At 32.7% G+C, this 13,372-nt stretch overlaps 1 long non-coding RNA gene across 2 annotated transcripts; it reads right to left on the reverse strand.

The window, feature by feature from the left end:
* Positions 1-1,403: 1,403 nt before the first annotated feature.
* Positions 1,404-12,390, reverse strand: LOC120427913 (uncharacterized). 2 transcript variants are annotated; one of them, XR_005607005.2, is made up of 3 exons: positions 11,813-12,272; positions 1,960-2,116; positions 1,404-1,862 (listed from the first exon to the last, which is right to left on the reverse strand). It is a non-coding gene; the product is annotated as an uncharacterized LOC120427913 (long non-coding RNA). The 2 variants fall into 2 exon arrangements; XR_005607004.2 differs by lacking the exon at positions 1,404-1,862 and having other exon boundaries at positions 1,909-2,116; positions 11,813-12,390.
* Positions 12,391-13,372: the final 982 nt, after the last annotated feature.

Here is a 13,372-nt window from a genome sequence, read left to right on the forward strand (position 1 = left end):
CATTTAAAATTGAAGGGCGGAGCGCCAGCTCCTGTTACGTCCAATCAAGCTCATATTTGGGATTTGGGCTCAGTATGCCCACCGGAACAAACCCCTGAATGCCCGCCAAAAAGTCATTTTTGTTACATCCTACTGAGTACACTTTTGGACTCGACCTTCACCGATTTGGACCAAACTTGGAGGTAACGTTTATCTATCGATAGTTAACAGAAATCCCAAGTTTGGTGCTGATTGGACCATCCCTCTATTTTTGGCACCGCCCTCTTTTTTGGTGATTTTCTAAAAAACTTTTTTTTTTTTAATCATAACTTTGCAACTATTTGAGCAAAAGACTTTCTACTGGTTGCATTTTATAGAAAATTGTCCAAGGAATTCGATAAAAATAAAATTTTCACTCTCAAATGCCTACTAATATTATATTTTAACGTTTTAAGTATAAAAATTCAGTTTTGACCAATTGCTTATATTTTTATCTGTTTTATTTTATCACCATCGTGTTCCCCGGACAATTTTACGCAGCACTCGGAAGTTCATGGTGTACTTTTCAACAAACAGGAATGAATCTCGCATAATTCGGTTTTTATTTGTGAGAAACTTATTTCGAATTTGAATTCATAGGACAGAGTGCAGTGCAAAATCAAACTTTTTTCAGTAAAATCGCTGTATCTCGCCAATAGTTCATTTTAGTTTGAAGTCTACATTGATTATTATGTAAAATTGTCCGGGGAACACGATGGTGATAAAATAAAACAAATAAAAATATAAGCAATTGGTCAAAACTGAATTTTAATACTTAAAACGTTAAAATATAATATTAGTGGGCATTTAAGGGTTAAAATTTTATTTTTATCGAATTCCTTGGACAATTTTCTATAAAATGCAACCAGTAGAAAGTCTTTTGCTCAAATAGTTGCAAAGTTATGATTAAAAAAAAAAAGTTTTTTAGAAAATCGCCAAAAAAGAGGGCGGTGCCAAAAATAGAGGGATGGTCCAATCAGCACCAAACTTGGGATTTCTGTTAACTATCGATAGATAAACGTTACCTCCAAGTTTGGTCCAAATCGGTGAAGGTCGAGTCCAAAAGTGTACTCAGTTGACCTGGAATGACCCATAAGTATGAGATACATATATTATCGCCATTTTTACAATTTTATACTTTAGCCAAATTTGAACGTTTTATAACTTATTTCGAAAAATGATTGATGAAAATTTTGAAGAAATTAAATTATTTCACATTAAATTTTCAATAAGATAGATTTTTCAACAAAATATTCAGGATCAAAACATAACATAATTTTTTTTTTTTTTTTTTTTTCAAATCACTTTAGGTTGTCGAAGGGCCATTTTACATGATATTTCAAAATGGGTCCGCGGGCCATACTTTGGTCACCCCTGCTGTAAAAGGATAAAATAATGAAACTGTTAGAAATTTATTTTAGGTGTTTCATGAAACTGAACAAATACACATCAATCAAACATCATCATCTAACAAATTATTGTTTGAAAATAAAAATATTTCAATTAAATTTTTCACTATGAAAAAGGCTTCAAAGAAAAAAGCATTTAATGGTCGTATATTTTCTAGAAGCGTACCATCGATTTTCCGCCATGGTGTGTAACCATGCAAAAGATTTACCTTTTTTCCCCACTTTTCACATTCCACATCGGCTGGGAAAACTTTTCCACATAAAGCAGCTTAATTGACGCACCATAACATCAACTCCTATCGAACCAATTTTGTGATATTCGGAAAAGTCAGCAGCGGAATAAAAAAATTCACCCCACACACCAACAACAACAACAACAGGGCATTTCCATTTCGTCGTTCCATCCGAATACACACCATCATCAGGACCAGTCAACTGTAAGGCAGTTCGTAATTTGCAAACGCCATTAAGAGAAAAAAAATTAAACTGCTTTTTCGTTTATAGAAGAAAAAAAAGTTATAGAAATCTTTACGCCTTCACACGAATTCTCGACCCTCAACCATTCACGTTGTACCCGGTGGCGCCGGAATTGTCGTTGCCGGAGTTGTCCTGCAAACCGTACGGCACGCCGGTGGGGGCATCCTCGGGGGGTCCCGGCCGATCGGGAACCGTGATGTCCTGGGAGTCGGCTGCGAAATTGGGAGGAAAATAAAAAAAAACCCGTAATCAATTTTTCACCATTCATCAAAGGTAATTTATTATGCGGTGGCAACCATGTGGGAGGGCGTTTTCCGTTTTTTTTTATATTCAAATTAGTAGAAGGGGATTAGCGATTGTGTTGTGGTGAAGGAAATTTATTGGAAAGAATACGCATCAATGATTGAAGCAAATAATTGGGAAAATAGATTTCGACTCTTCCGTTTCTTCTTTTAATATCTTTAATTATGTACAATGCAATATACAATATATATACACTGTAATGACATGAGGGAGACTCATCAAGCTGGCATTAACATTCAAATTTTATAAAGTACTCTTTTATGTGGTTGTTGATGCCTGCTGATGAAATCACAAATAATTAAGCTGTCGATCTTTCATCGGAATTAATTAATTCATCTGAAGGGAACCCATTTCATGTAACGAAGCGCCTTTCCGCATTTTTCAATTGCTCTTTTTATGTGGTCAGGGTTCAGTTATTTTTGCAGGTTATTTTTTTTTTATAATGAGTTCTTTTTATTTTCATTAAATGGTCATCTGCATTGTTATGAAAAAGTGCAGATGAATCAGCAGCGGCCAGGAAGGTGGCTTGAATAGATTACTTTTCCTTACCCGACACTGAAAGGGGCGTAAACCGTATTCAATTTGTATTTATATTAAATAATCGACAGCGTAAATTTTTTAACGTATGAGCGATTCCATGCCAAAAAGAGCATCGGTTGTACCCGATCCTCTCCGATTTCAATGAAACTTTGTAGACATGTAACTTTGTAGAAAAACATTTGAAAAGGGCGTAAGTTATTAACAGTTTATTTTTTGGTATTTCGTAATTAAAAAAAATACTCAATACAATAATCCAGTTTTCACGTGAAAAAGTGTTTTAGGAGTGTAAGTATTTTGTATTTTATTATTTCCATTTAGGGCGTCCAATTTTGCCGGGTTTTGAATTTCCCGGGAAACGGGAAAAATATTTTTGGAATCCCGGGAATTCCCGGGATCCCGGGAAATTTTTGAATCAGTAATAAAATCTATGTTTCATTATATTTTTGTTATGTTTTCAAGCTTAAAATCACAGAATCAGCTTAATAATATCAAATGGTGATAATCCTCACTTCAATCTAAACAAAGGCGACAGTTTTAAAATAGCCTAAAAGAAATATTTTTTTTTTTATCTTTGGGGTGTTTAGGATTTTATATCAACTACTATTTTTAATTCCAGTTTGATTAATTTTTTTTGATTTGCGAATCAAATTACAGAATTCTTGAGTTTTTTTTGGAAAAGGTCCAATAAGCTTTTGTCTTCCATATGTTTATATGTCCTTTTAAAAAAAACTCTGGAATTCTTTTATATTTTTTTTCTTTTATATATATTTTTATATGACATGACTAAAACAGCTTAAAAAAAATATTTTACATCTAAAAAACAAAAAACGACAATAAATAAAATAATACCAGTCAATGTAAAATTTTAGTTTTGAATTTATTGTTTTATATAAAACATATTTTACAAATTATCTTCAAGTTACTACCGCCAACCGAGGGAAAATCAGAATTACAGTCTAAATAGGTACAGGAGATTTTAGAGCCATACATTTGGAAGTACAAATTGTTTTGTTCTGTTCCTGTTTTAAAAGAAGTCTTCGAAAACGTCATGCAATTATTTTTTGCTTTAAAAGCTGTCTTTATTCGTTACATTTGTACTTATTTGCCCCAGATGCCGGTGTTTGATTATAAATAATTTGATATGAGATTTTTTTTTAATTTAAAATCGAAAATATACGTAAATATATCCTTTAAAATATAGTCTTTAAAAAAAATAAAATAAAAGAGAAAAAAAATTAAAGCACTAGGCATTTTGCCGCCCTGGTAATTAAAATCATAATATTTTTTCCTAAAAAGCCAATTTAATTCTGATATTTGCTGAATTCAAATTTTAATCAATTTTATTGTTCTACTATTTTCACAACCAAATCTGAATTTCCAGACCAAAATATGATATTTTTTTCAATTTCGGGAATTCCCGGTTTTTGAAAAATCCCGGGATTTTTGTCCCGGGAATTCCCGGGATAGACACACTATTTCATTACTACCTTCAACTTTGCCTTTGACATCAAATCGCTCAAAAAAACTTGCCCTAGATATATATTTTTTTTTAATTCTAAAGAATTTAAAAAAAGTGTGACTTGACACTTCGTCTGTGGCCCAATTAAAATGATTTGCTTGAAACGAGTAGGTAATTTTGAAAAGGTAGCTATTGATGAGGACTAGAGGTGGGCAAAAAAAGAGCGAGCCGCTCAAAGAGCCGGTTCACTAAAAAGAACGAACGAACTATGGCTCACAAAAAAAACGCGGTTCTTTTTGAAACTCCGGACTTTATTAGGAACTATTTTTTAGTTTGTAAATATTATTAATTGAATTTTCTATAAGTTTCAGTATTGGTGTTGTTTTTGAGAAATGAAAATATAATTTAAAATATTTCAATGATTATAAATGCCAAGTTTGGCAAAATTGTCCCACGGTTAACTGTTTCAAATACCTCAGAATAAAAATGGGACGTTAAAGAGGCGCAATTTCCCGAAATTTTATATCAATCATCAATATTAGGGGAAAGTGGGGCAAGTGTAACAAGCTGAGGAAATGCTCGTTATAACCCATTAAAAACGTTAAAAATCTGTCGGATTTTTTTTATAATCATCTTATTCCAGGTCTTGGACTAGGACTTGGATAGAACAAGTTTTTAAAAAAATCCCGTTTTTTAATGTTAAAAATTGATTTTAAAATTTGTGATTCTCCGGACGATCTTCTCAACTAGTGGGGCAAGACGAACAACCCGTTGGGGCAAGAGGAACAATGCATGAAACAACATGTCCATTTGCTAACAATTGAACTGCTATCACTTAGATACATCAGATTACAATGTATTTGAAACGTTTCTTAAATTTTTAGATTAATTAATAATATTTTACTAAAAAAAAAAAAAAAAAAAACGGAATTTTTTTTTACTTAGATGATAATCAGTAAATTTTCATAATTTCACTATATTTTGTATGAACATTCTTTTAAACAACTGTTTATCAGATTTAAGTACTTTCATGTATTTATTTTCCAATAAAGAATGTTGTTACCGCAATTCGTATTTTTTTCCATACTAAAAATCCATATGGTTCACTTGCCCCACCTGAAAAAGATTTTACTAAAGCTCTCAACAAAAATAATAAAAAGTTTAATCATACTTTATAATAGGTGCAAGATATTGGTAGGGGCACTACTGATCTAGGAAAAATATCATTATGATAGAATGAGCCTTAAAACGAACCCTAAGCCTTATTTGGTACTTTCCAAATATTATAAGAAAACTAAGGTTTTGAAAAAAAAACTTCATTAAATCCTATACCCCGTGGCGTTTACGTCATTTTGGTGGTTATGTGGTAGTAGAATAAGCTATTTGCATTGCTAGCAACAATTCCTCATACTGGAAATAATCAAAATTGTAAAAATTACGGCCGTACGAGCGATTGTTTCTCTTGCCCCATATGGTCGTCTTGCCCCACTTTCCCCTAATCATTTAAGCCAATATTTGAACACTACTAAAAAGTTTTTAAACCCATATTTTCAGTTTACTAGCTTTCTTTGAAACTACTACAAAAGTAAGTGATTTTCTAAACCAAATAAAAACATTTCATTACACAACTGATCGTAAAGCATTTATATAATTCGAGCAGAAATCAACGCAATTTTGTAAAATTTATAGCAAATTCTCCAAATTCATAGATTTAAGTTATTCGAACGTTTAAATCAGAAATCCTGACATAGCCAAGACTACGGTTTTCAAAGAAATCTTCTCGTTTAAAGTTTTTTTTTCTTTCAAATAATTTATAAAAATCCAATAAAAAAAATCTTAAAATCACATTAATCTTAAAAATAGCCTTTTCATATTTTTTTAAAAAAAGAGCGAAAGAGCCGTTCAAAGAGCCGCTCATTTCAATCAACGAGCGAAAATGAGCGGCCCCTAAAAATGAGCGGTTTAAAATAATAGGTGCACGGAAAAAATCCAGACTTTTTAATTACCTTTTTTTTTTTTCAAAAAAATAAATAAATTTATTTTTGGCCTCAATTTTTACATAAAAAAAATAATTCGCAATCGAAAAATACTTTAAACTTATTTTGATAAAGTGCATCGTGTTTGAGATATGACCACTTAACCCTCTACAATCCAAGCCCGCTTCTAGGCGGGCTTCGATCAAAAATATCACCAAAAAATATTTTTTCAACCAATTTTTAATCTTTAAAAAGCATTGGAAAGAAGAACTTTTAAAATTATAAAAAAATAACGTTTTAAAGTTTGACTTTTTTTATGTGACTATGTCAATGTTATTAAAAATGTCATTTTTTAAGTGTCAACTTTGGCTGTGTTTTGTATATTTTCAGTAAAAAGAAGTATGCAGTAATTTTTATATTGCCCCAGACTTTACCTCTAAGCATTTTTTACAATTTAAATGATGATGTTGCCATTCTATACTAAAAATGTGAAAAACTAGTAAATTTTTTTAAAATTGACTGTAAAAACATGAAAAAATAAGAAAGGCAAAATGTAATGATAGGAGGTGGTAGAAAAAGCCAAATACTACCAAAAACAAACATAAACTCAACAAGATAAATGCAAATTAAAATACTAAAAATTAAACAAGTAAAACATAGAACAAGAGAAGTAAAGTTTTTCGTAAAGCAAAAGTTGCACAACATGACCACTTGAACACGGGAAAAATAAAAATAAAATAGTTTATTTATTTTTTTTATTATTAACCCTCTACTGCTCAAAATATTTTTTCGATTTTTTTTATTTTTCCCTTTTGTTCCACCAAAAACTTTACTTCTTTTGTTTTATGTTTTTGTTGTTTCATTTTAAGTAGTTTAATCTGCATTTAGCTTGCTTAGTTTATGTTTGTTTTTGGTAGTATTTGGCCTATCATTACATTTTGCCTATCTAATTTTTTCATGTTTTTACAGTAACTTTTTCAATTTTTTGCTTGTTTTTCACATTTTCTGCTATAAAATGGCACCATTATCATTTGAATTGTAAAAAAATGCGTAGAGGCATAGTCTGGGACACAACAAAAATTACTGCATACTTCTTTTTACTGAACATATAAGAAATGTTAGTAAAAAACACTGCTAAAGTTGACCTCTAAAAAAACATTTTTAAAAACATTGGCAAAGTCACATAAAACAAGTAAAACTTCCAACCCATAAATTTTCTAAAATTTTAAGAGTTCTTCTTTTCAATGCTTTTTTAAGATCAAAAATTGGTTGAAAAATGGATTTTTGGCGATTTTTTAAATCGAAGCCCGTTTAAAGGCGGGGTTGGGTTGTACAGAGTTAAATTGAATCTATGACATTTCCCCGAAACCCACTTCCACTTCCCCGAAAAGACACTTCCCCTAACAGTCATTTTCCCGAATTCCATTTCCCCGAATTTCCCATTTCCCCTAATCGTCCACATCCCCGATTGCCATTTTCCCGAATGGGCCACAATCCCGAATGCCACTTACCCGATTAGTCATATCCCTGAATAGTCATTTCCCTGAATGCCATTTCCCCGAACGCGGTCAAGCGGAAATGCCCGGTGCCCAGGAGCGCGCGCGGGGAAATAGCATTTTATAAGAAAAAATTTGATGGCAAATTTATCACATCAAACTACATATCATATTTATTTTGAGGTTCGTATTGGCCTTGAATGATCAACTTTCTTTTTGGCTTCATTTAGAACAGACGTAGCATTTTAGGGGGGAAGGGGTGTTGATAGGTTTGGTACTATTCATTTAAATACAATGAATATTGTTACAGACTTTTTTTTATATATTCTCAAAACAAATACTGGGGGTAGGCGTGGCTGAATGGTTACGCTGTTCGCTTTGTAAGCGGAAGGTTCTGGGTTCGATTCCCATCTGCTCCTATCGAGAAATTATGGAAAGAAGGAATTCTGAACACTTGAATATGAACAAAAATTCATTAGCTCGCGGCGGGGTTCGATCCCCCGTCCTTTGGGTCAGCAGACAAAAATGCTAACCACCAGACCATCGAGGCTTAGTTGTCTAGAAGGATTAAGAATGCTATAAGAATCCAAGAAACTTGATTGGAATCTGTGTGAACCTAAGAACAGGAAAATGCAATATTGAATGCAAGTTGAATTCAAGAACACTGGTTGCATAATTGTTAGGCGAATATTGAACTTTCAACACGACCAGAATTCACCACAAAAAGCTTGGTGAACCGAATTGGAAAGCTTCCAAAATGAATCCAAGAACATACGAAGAATCCTTACTATAAATAGATTTGACCGGCCGCATCACTTACCACGGTGAATCCTGGCTTCATACCCATCTTACTAACACCCTCAAACCTCACGTGATACTTTGTCGAAGACGCAGCCGATTTAGCGGTCTTCATCACTCAAGTATCGGACTAAAATTCCTATCCACTTCCCCCGTGTCTTACCACTGGTCGTGGCCGGCGCTGTGATTGGCTAGCATGATAGGGACATTTGAAAGTTGCGAAGTGGTGATGATTGGTTCCTACTCTTCATCTGTGGTCCACGGAGCAATTCTTGGAGGTCCTGGTCAATAACAGAGTAGCAACTACGGGTAGACACCAATGCTATGCTATGCTATGCTATATTCTCAAAACAAATACTTTTTTCTTATAGACATGATAATAATAATGCAATAGAAGTTTTGTTATTTTTTATGATTCAAAAAACATACCGTGCGATTTTCGTAGTACAGATTCACACTGATCATTTTATTCACATTGCTGGTTTGGGATTTGGCGAAAAGTATAATCAACAAAAACTTTAAATAAAATTTGTACCAGCCTTATGTACCTATTTGTTCGATTTTTGGGTATGCGGTTGAATACAAATGTTAATTGAACAAAAAAATCTAGTACATTCCAGACTCGATTATCCGAAGGCCTCGGAAAAATTTCACTTCGGATAATCGAATCACGAAAAACATTTTTTTTTCGATGCCTATTTTTTTATTGTCGAGCTTAAGTATGACCCCTAAACTACGTTAAAGTGATTTAAAACTTTTAAATCCAAGATGGCGGCCAATATGGCGGTGTTGAAATATTGAAAAAAAGTATTTTATTATTTAATAGGCAATCAACTATTCAAATTTGACTAAAATGGGATTGCAGAATTCAAATTTAATGTTTAAAACAAGAAAAAGAAAAAAAACGAAAAAAAAATTTTGTTCGTGATTCGATTATCCGAAGTCCCATACAAACCTTCGGATAATCGAAACTTCGGATAGTCGAGGCTTCGGATAATCGAGTCTGGACTATAATTGGGTCTTAATTAATCTTAAATTTGTGATACTATTGTTCACAACGATAAAGCTTATTTTTCTAAGTACAATGACCCTTTGAACGACCGCAAAGGATTTAAAATGGATTTTTAATTAAATTTTTAAAAATTCACTTCACGGCCCTTCTTGGCAGAAAGGCTCCTACTAGACAGCTCGTTCCAAGGGGACCATAGTTGATCCATCGAAAAAATGTTGTCTTGTTTAACTTTTTTTTTGCATAAAAATGAAAAAAAAGGTATCAGAATTGTTTTTTAATCGTGTTTCTTACCGTTGTTTATAAAAAATTGACAAAGGACTTAAGTACCCAATTTACAACATTTTTAAATTCAGAAAGAAAATAACTGTTAGTCATGGAAAAGGCTTTAGCGAAAATGATGATTTGGGGATATGAAAATTCGGGAAAATTTAAATTTAAATAAACGGCAATTGGCGTAAGTGTCACTTCGGGGAAATGGCGTTCTGAGAAATGGCCGATTAGGGGAAATGGCATTCGGGGATGTGGCTGATTAGGGGAAGTGGTATTCGGGGATGTGGCCAATTAGGGGAAATGATTTTCGGGGAAATGGCATTCGGGGAAATGAGCTAGACCCGTTAAATTATATTATTTCTATATTGATAGTTTAAGAATCAATTATTAAACCGAAAAATGGCCCAAGAAAACAAAATTAAGTATTTCATAAAAATGTGAAATAAATGAAATAAAAAACTTGTATAGTTGTCTTAAAATGCTTAAAAAGACACCAAATTTAAATTTCTTGCAGTTTTTACTTCAAATTGAAGTTTTTTTTTCTTTTTTGAGGAACCTGATTAAAAATATGTTGTATGAAATGAGTAAGCAGAAAATAATGTAGTTTTTCAGTGAAAAGTTTTGTTTGTACAAAAAAAGCTTATCAAAAGCAAATGAATTATTACAAAAAAAAAAAAGATAGCTGCAATTTTTTTTAACTATGATGAAATGTTTCAAAATGAGCACAAAATATTTTTTTTACATAAACTTCAAAGTTGATCAATTCAATGAGCAGTTTAATGAAATTCAAAATATAAATAAATAAAAACTATTCAATGTATATTTTTCTACACTTTTTTTTTATTTAGTGTATGAATAAATTCATTGAAAAATATTTGAAAAAAATGCACAACAACGCAAATGAAGGTTTTTTTTTGTAAGTAAGATTTAATTCCAAATTTCCAATAAATGTTCTCACGCTTAATCGATTTTTTTTAAATTGCTGTGTTGTTTAAATTAAGCTATATAAAAAATAATGCTATATGCATCGATATTAGGGTGCCCAGAATATGGGACTTTTTCTCAAAACCTCGCTCCACAAGCTGAATATTCTTCCTTGAGCGATTTTAGGACTCTGGGCCAAATATGAGCAAAATCGGTCAACATTTACCCATTGATACTCGAAGGTGAAGTTTGTATGGGAAAAATCGAAAAAATGTAAGGAAAACTCAATTTTTTTATGGTTTGGTCTGCAGGGTGCGCTACTTCCATCCAAACATTCCCAAAAGTGAGATTTTCATTGGAAATTTAATGCTCTTCAACTTTGTAGAACATACCAAAGCTGTTAAACTCGATTCTAAAAAGTTATTAGCGATTAAAAAAAGTCATTTTTGTATGAAAAACATTTTTTTCACCAACTTTAGGCTCGGGTATCAATGGGATAATTTCAACCAATTTCGCTCAAAATTTGCACAGATGCTTAAAATAACCCAATAAACCGTTTTCCGCTTGTTGAGCAGGGGGTCATTTTTTCTGGGCACCCTAATCGATATGCAACAGCCAGCTTCTAAAACTTGTTGTTAAAGAAATTTCCAACAATATTTGATTTAAATAAATACTGACAATACTGACCGATTTTAATTAACCAAAATATCACTGCAGTGAGTTTTTGAATATTTTTTAAAGAGTTTTTCAAATATGTATGACTTTGGCGTCCTTTGCTGGGTTGAATTGTACAGGGGCAGTTAAGCCTTAATGTGAGCCAAGAAATTTTACTTTTACATGCGAATGGGCTTACCCACAAATCTTGGTTTTTTTGAGGAAAATTTTTGGAAAGAAAAGCAAAACTTTAAGTGTATTTAAGCTCCAAAACGTACAAAACTTTAATGTTGTAATTAGGTACAAAACTAATTTAAGAATCTGACCTACACACCTCTAATGTTGAAAATAATCGCAAAAATTGCCAATATTCTTGAAATTATATTTCTAAAAACAAAAGATTTGTTATGTTAACAAATATATAGTACCAAATTGTTTCCATCAAGAAAAGGGCGTAGTCCTCTGCCAATACTCACAACTACTGCAGCAGCAACCCATTCTGCAATCGGTATGTATCGACCTTTGCGTTCCTTTGCGGGTAATCCACACCAGAATCCGATAACGCGGTCTCCAGTCACGTGTTGTGCACGTAGCAGCAGCAGCAGTTACTACCACTTCTTGAATGCTCCCAAAATCTTTGGCATCTGCCTCCACCAGTAGCTGCTCAACACACCAACCTGATGCAAATCTTCGAGCACTCAAAACTCACTGCCAGTGAATTGGCATTGCCTCTTCCATGCAAAACTACTTGCAATACTGGAATTCCATTCGGGTTGGGGATGACTAAGTCACTGACTGCCAAGAACTGTGATGGCGGGGGAAAAAATAAAGTCACTGCTGCCTGGAATTGTGAGGGAGCAATATGAGGGAAAAAAATCCACTTGCCACTACATATCTTGTTAGATAACGCCTGTGGAGCCCGATACGCTCGACGAGTTAGCGCAAATCTGTGATTCATATCCGTTCGCGTATACGCGACGACGAGTGAGTGACTTTTATCGGTGCAGAGCGCACTTATCGACAGCTCGATTTGTAACAATTTTTTTATTTTATTTATTTTGCCACTCGCACGATTCGTTCTCAGATAAGCAGAATTGGAATGAAGGTTAGAATTTCGTGAAGTTTTGTTAGCACATCAATTCAGCGCGTTTACTACCATTTTAAGAATCTTGTTTTGGCAATTTAATCTGAGACGGCACATCACTTGAAATCGACTTTATCTGAAAAAGTTTAAATTTGGCGGCCCCAGAGTTCAATATGTGGTGTGGTGACGCGCGGTCAAGTGGAAAAAAAAGACTTCAGTTTTAATGTAAAATCAAATTTGCAATCGATAAAACTTTACAGGTTTCTTGAAAAAGTGCACCATTTTCAAGATATAGCCACTAGAAGTTTAATTTTAACTGAAAAATTCCAGTTTTTCGTTTTTTTTATGGTGTCTATGATTGTCCACTCATAAAAACATGTTTTTAAAACATTTCAGAAAATTTCCAAATAGTTTGGCCAAGTTTAGCCGTTTTAAAATGTTAGTCTTGATTCCAACATTTTCTAAAACATTATTTTCGAAAGGATCATAAAATTTCACAATAGTTTCATTTTTTAAAATTGAAAATTAGAACATTAGTTTCTGAGATATTAGCATTAGAAAATGTGGAAATGCTTGGATGAGACTTAAAAAACTTCAACTTAAAATATTGTTTCTTTTTTTATTCGCTTATATCAGCAATTAGAGGTCCCTTCTTCAATGTGTCTTAGGCAATTTTATTGGAAATTTTATGGACAACCATGGACACTTTAAAAAACGAAAAACGGGAATTTTTCAGTTCAAATTAAACTTTAAGTGGCTATAACTTGAATTCTGGGCACTTTATCAAAAAGTCTGTGAAATACTTTTAAAATGCTTCAATTTGATTTTACATAAAAACCACTTTTTCCAAAAAATCATAACTCGCTGGCACAATTTTTCTACATACTTCTCTATGGCTCAAAAGTTGCGGTTTCTTGTCCCTAAAAAACATAAAAAAAATTCAAAAATTGAA

The sequence above is a fragment of the Culex pipiens genome, chromosome 3, assembly GCF_016801865.2.
Source record: "Culex pipiens pallens isolate TS chromosome 3, TS_CPP_V2, whole genome shotgun sequence".
Lineage (NCBI taxonomy): Eukaryota > Metazoa > Arthropoda > Insecta > Diptera > Culicidae > Culex > Culex pipiens.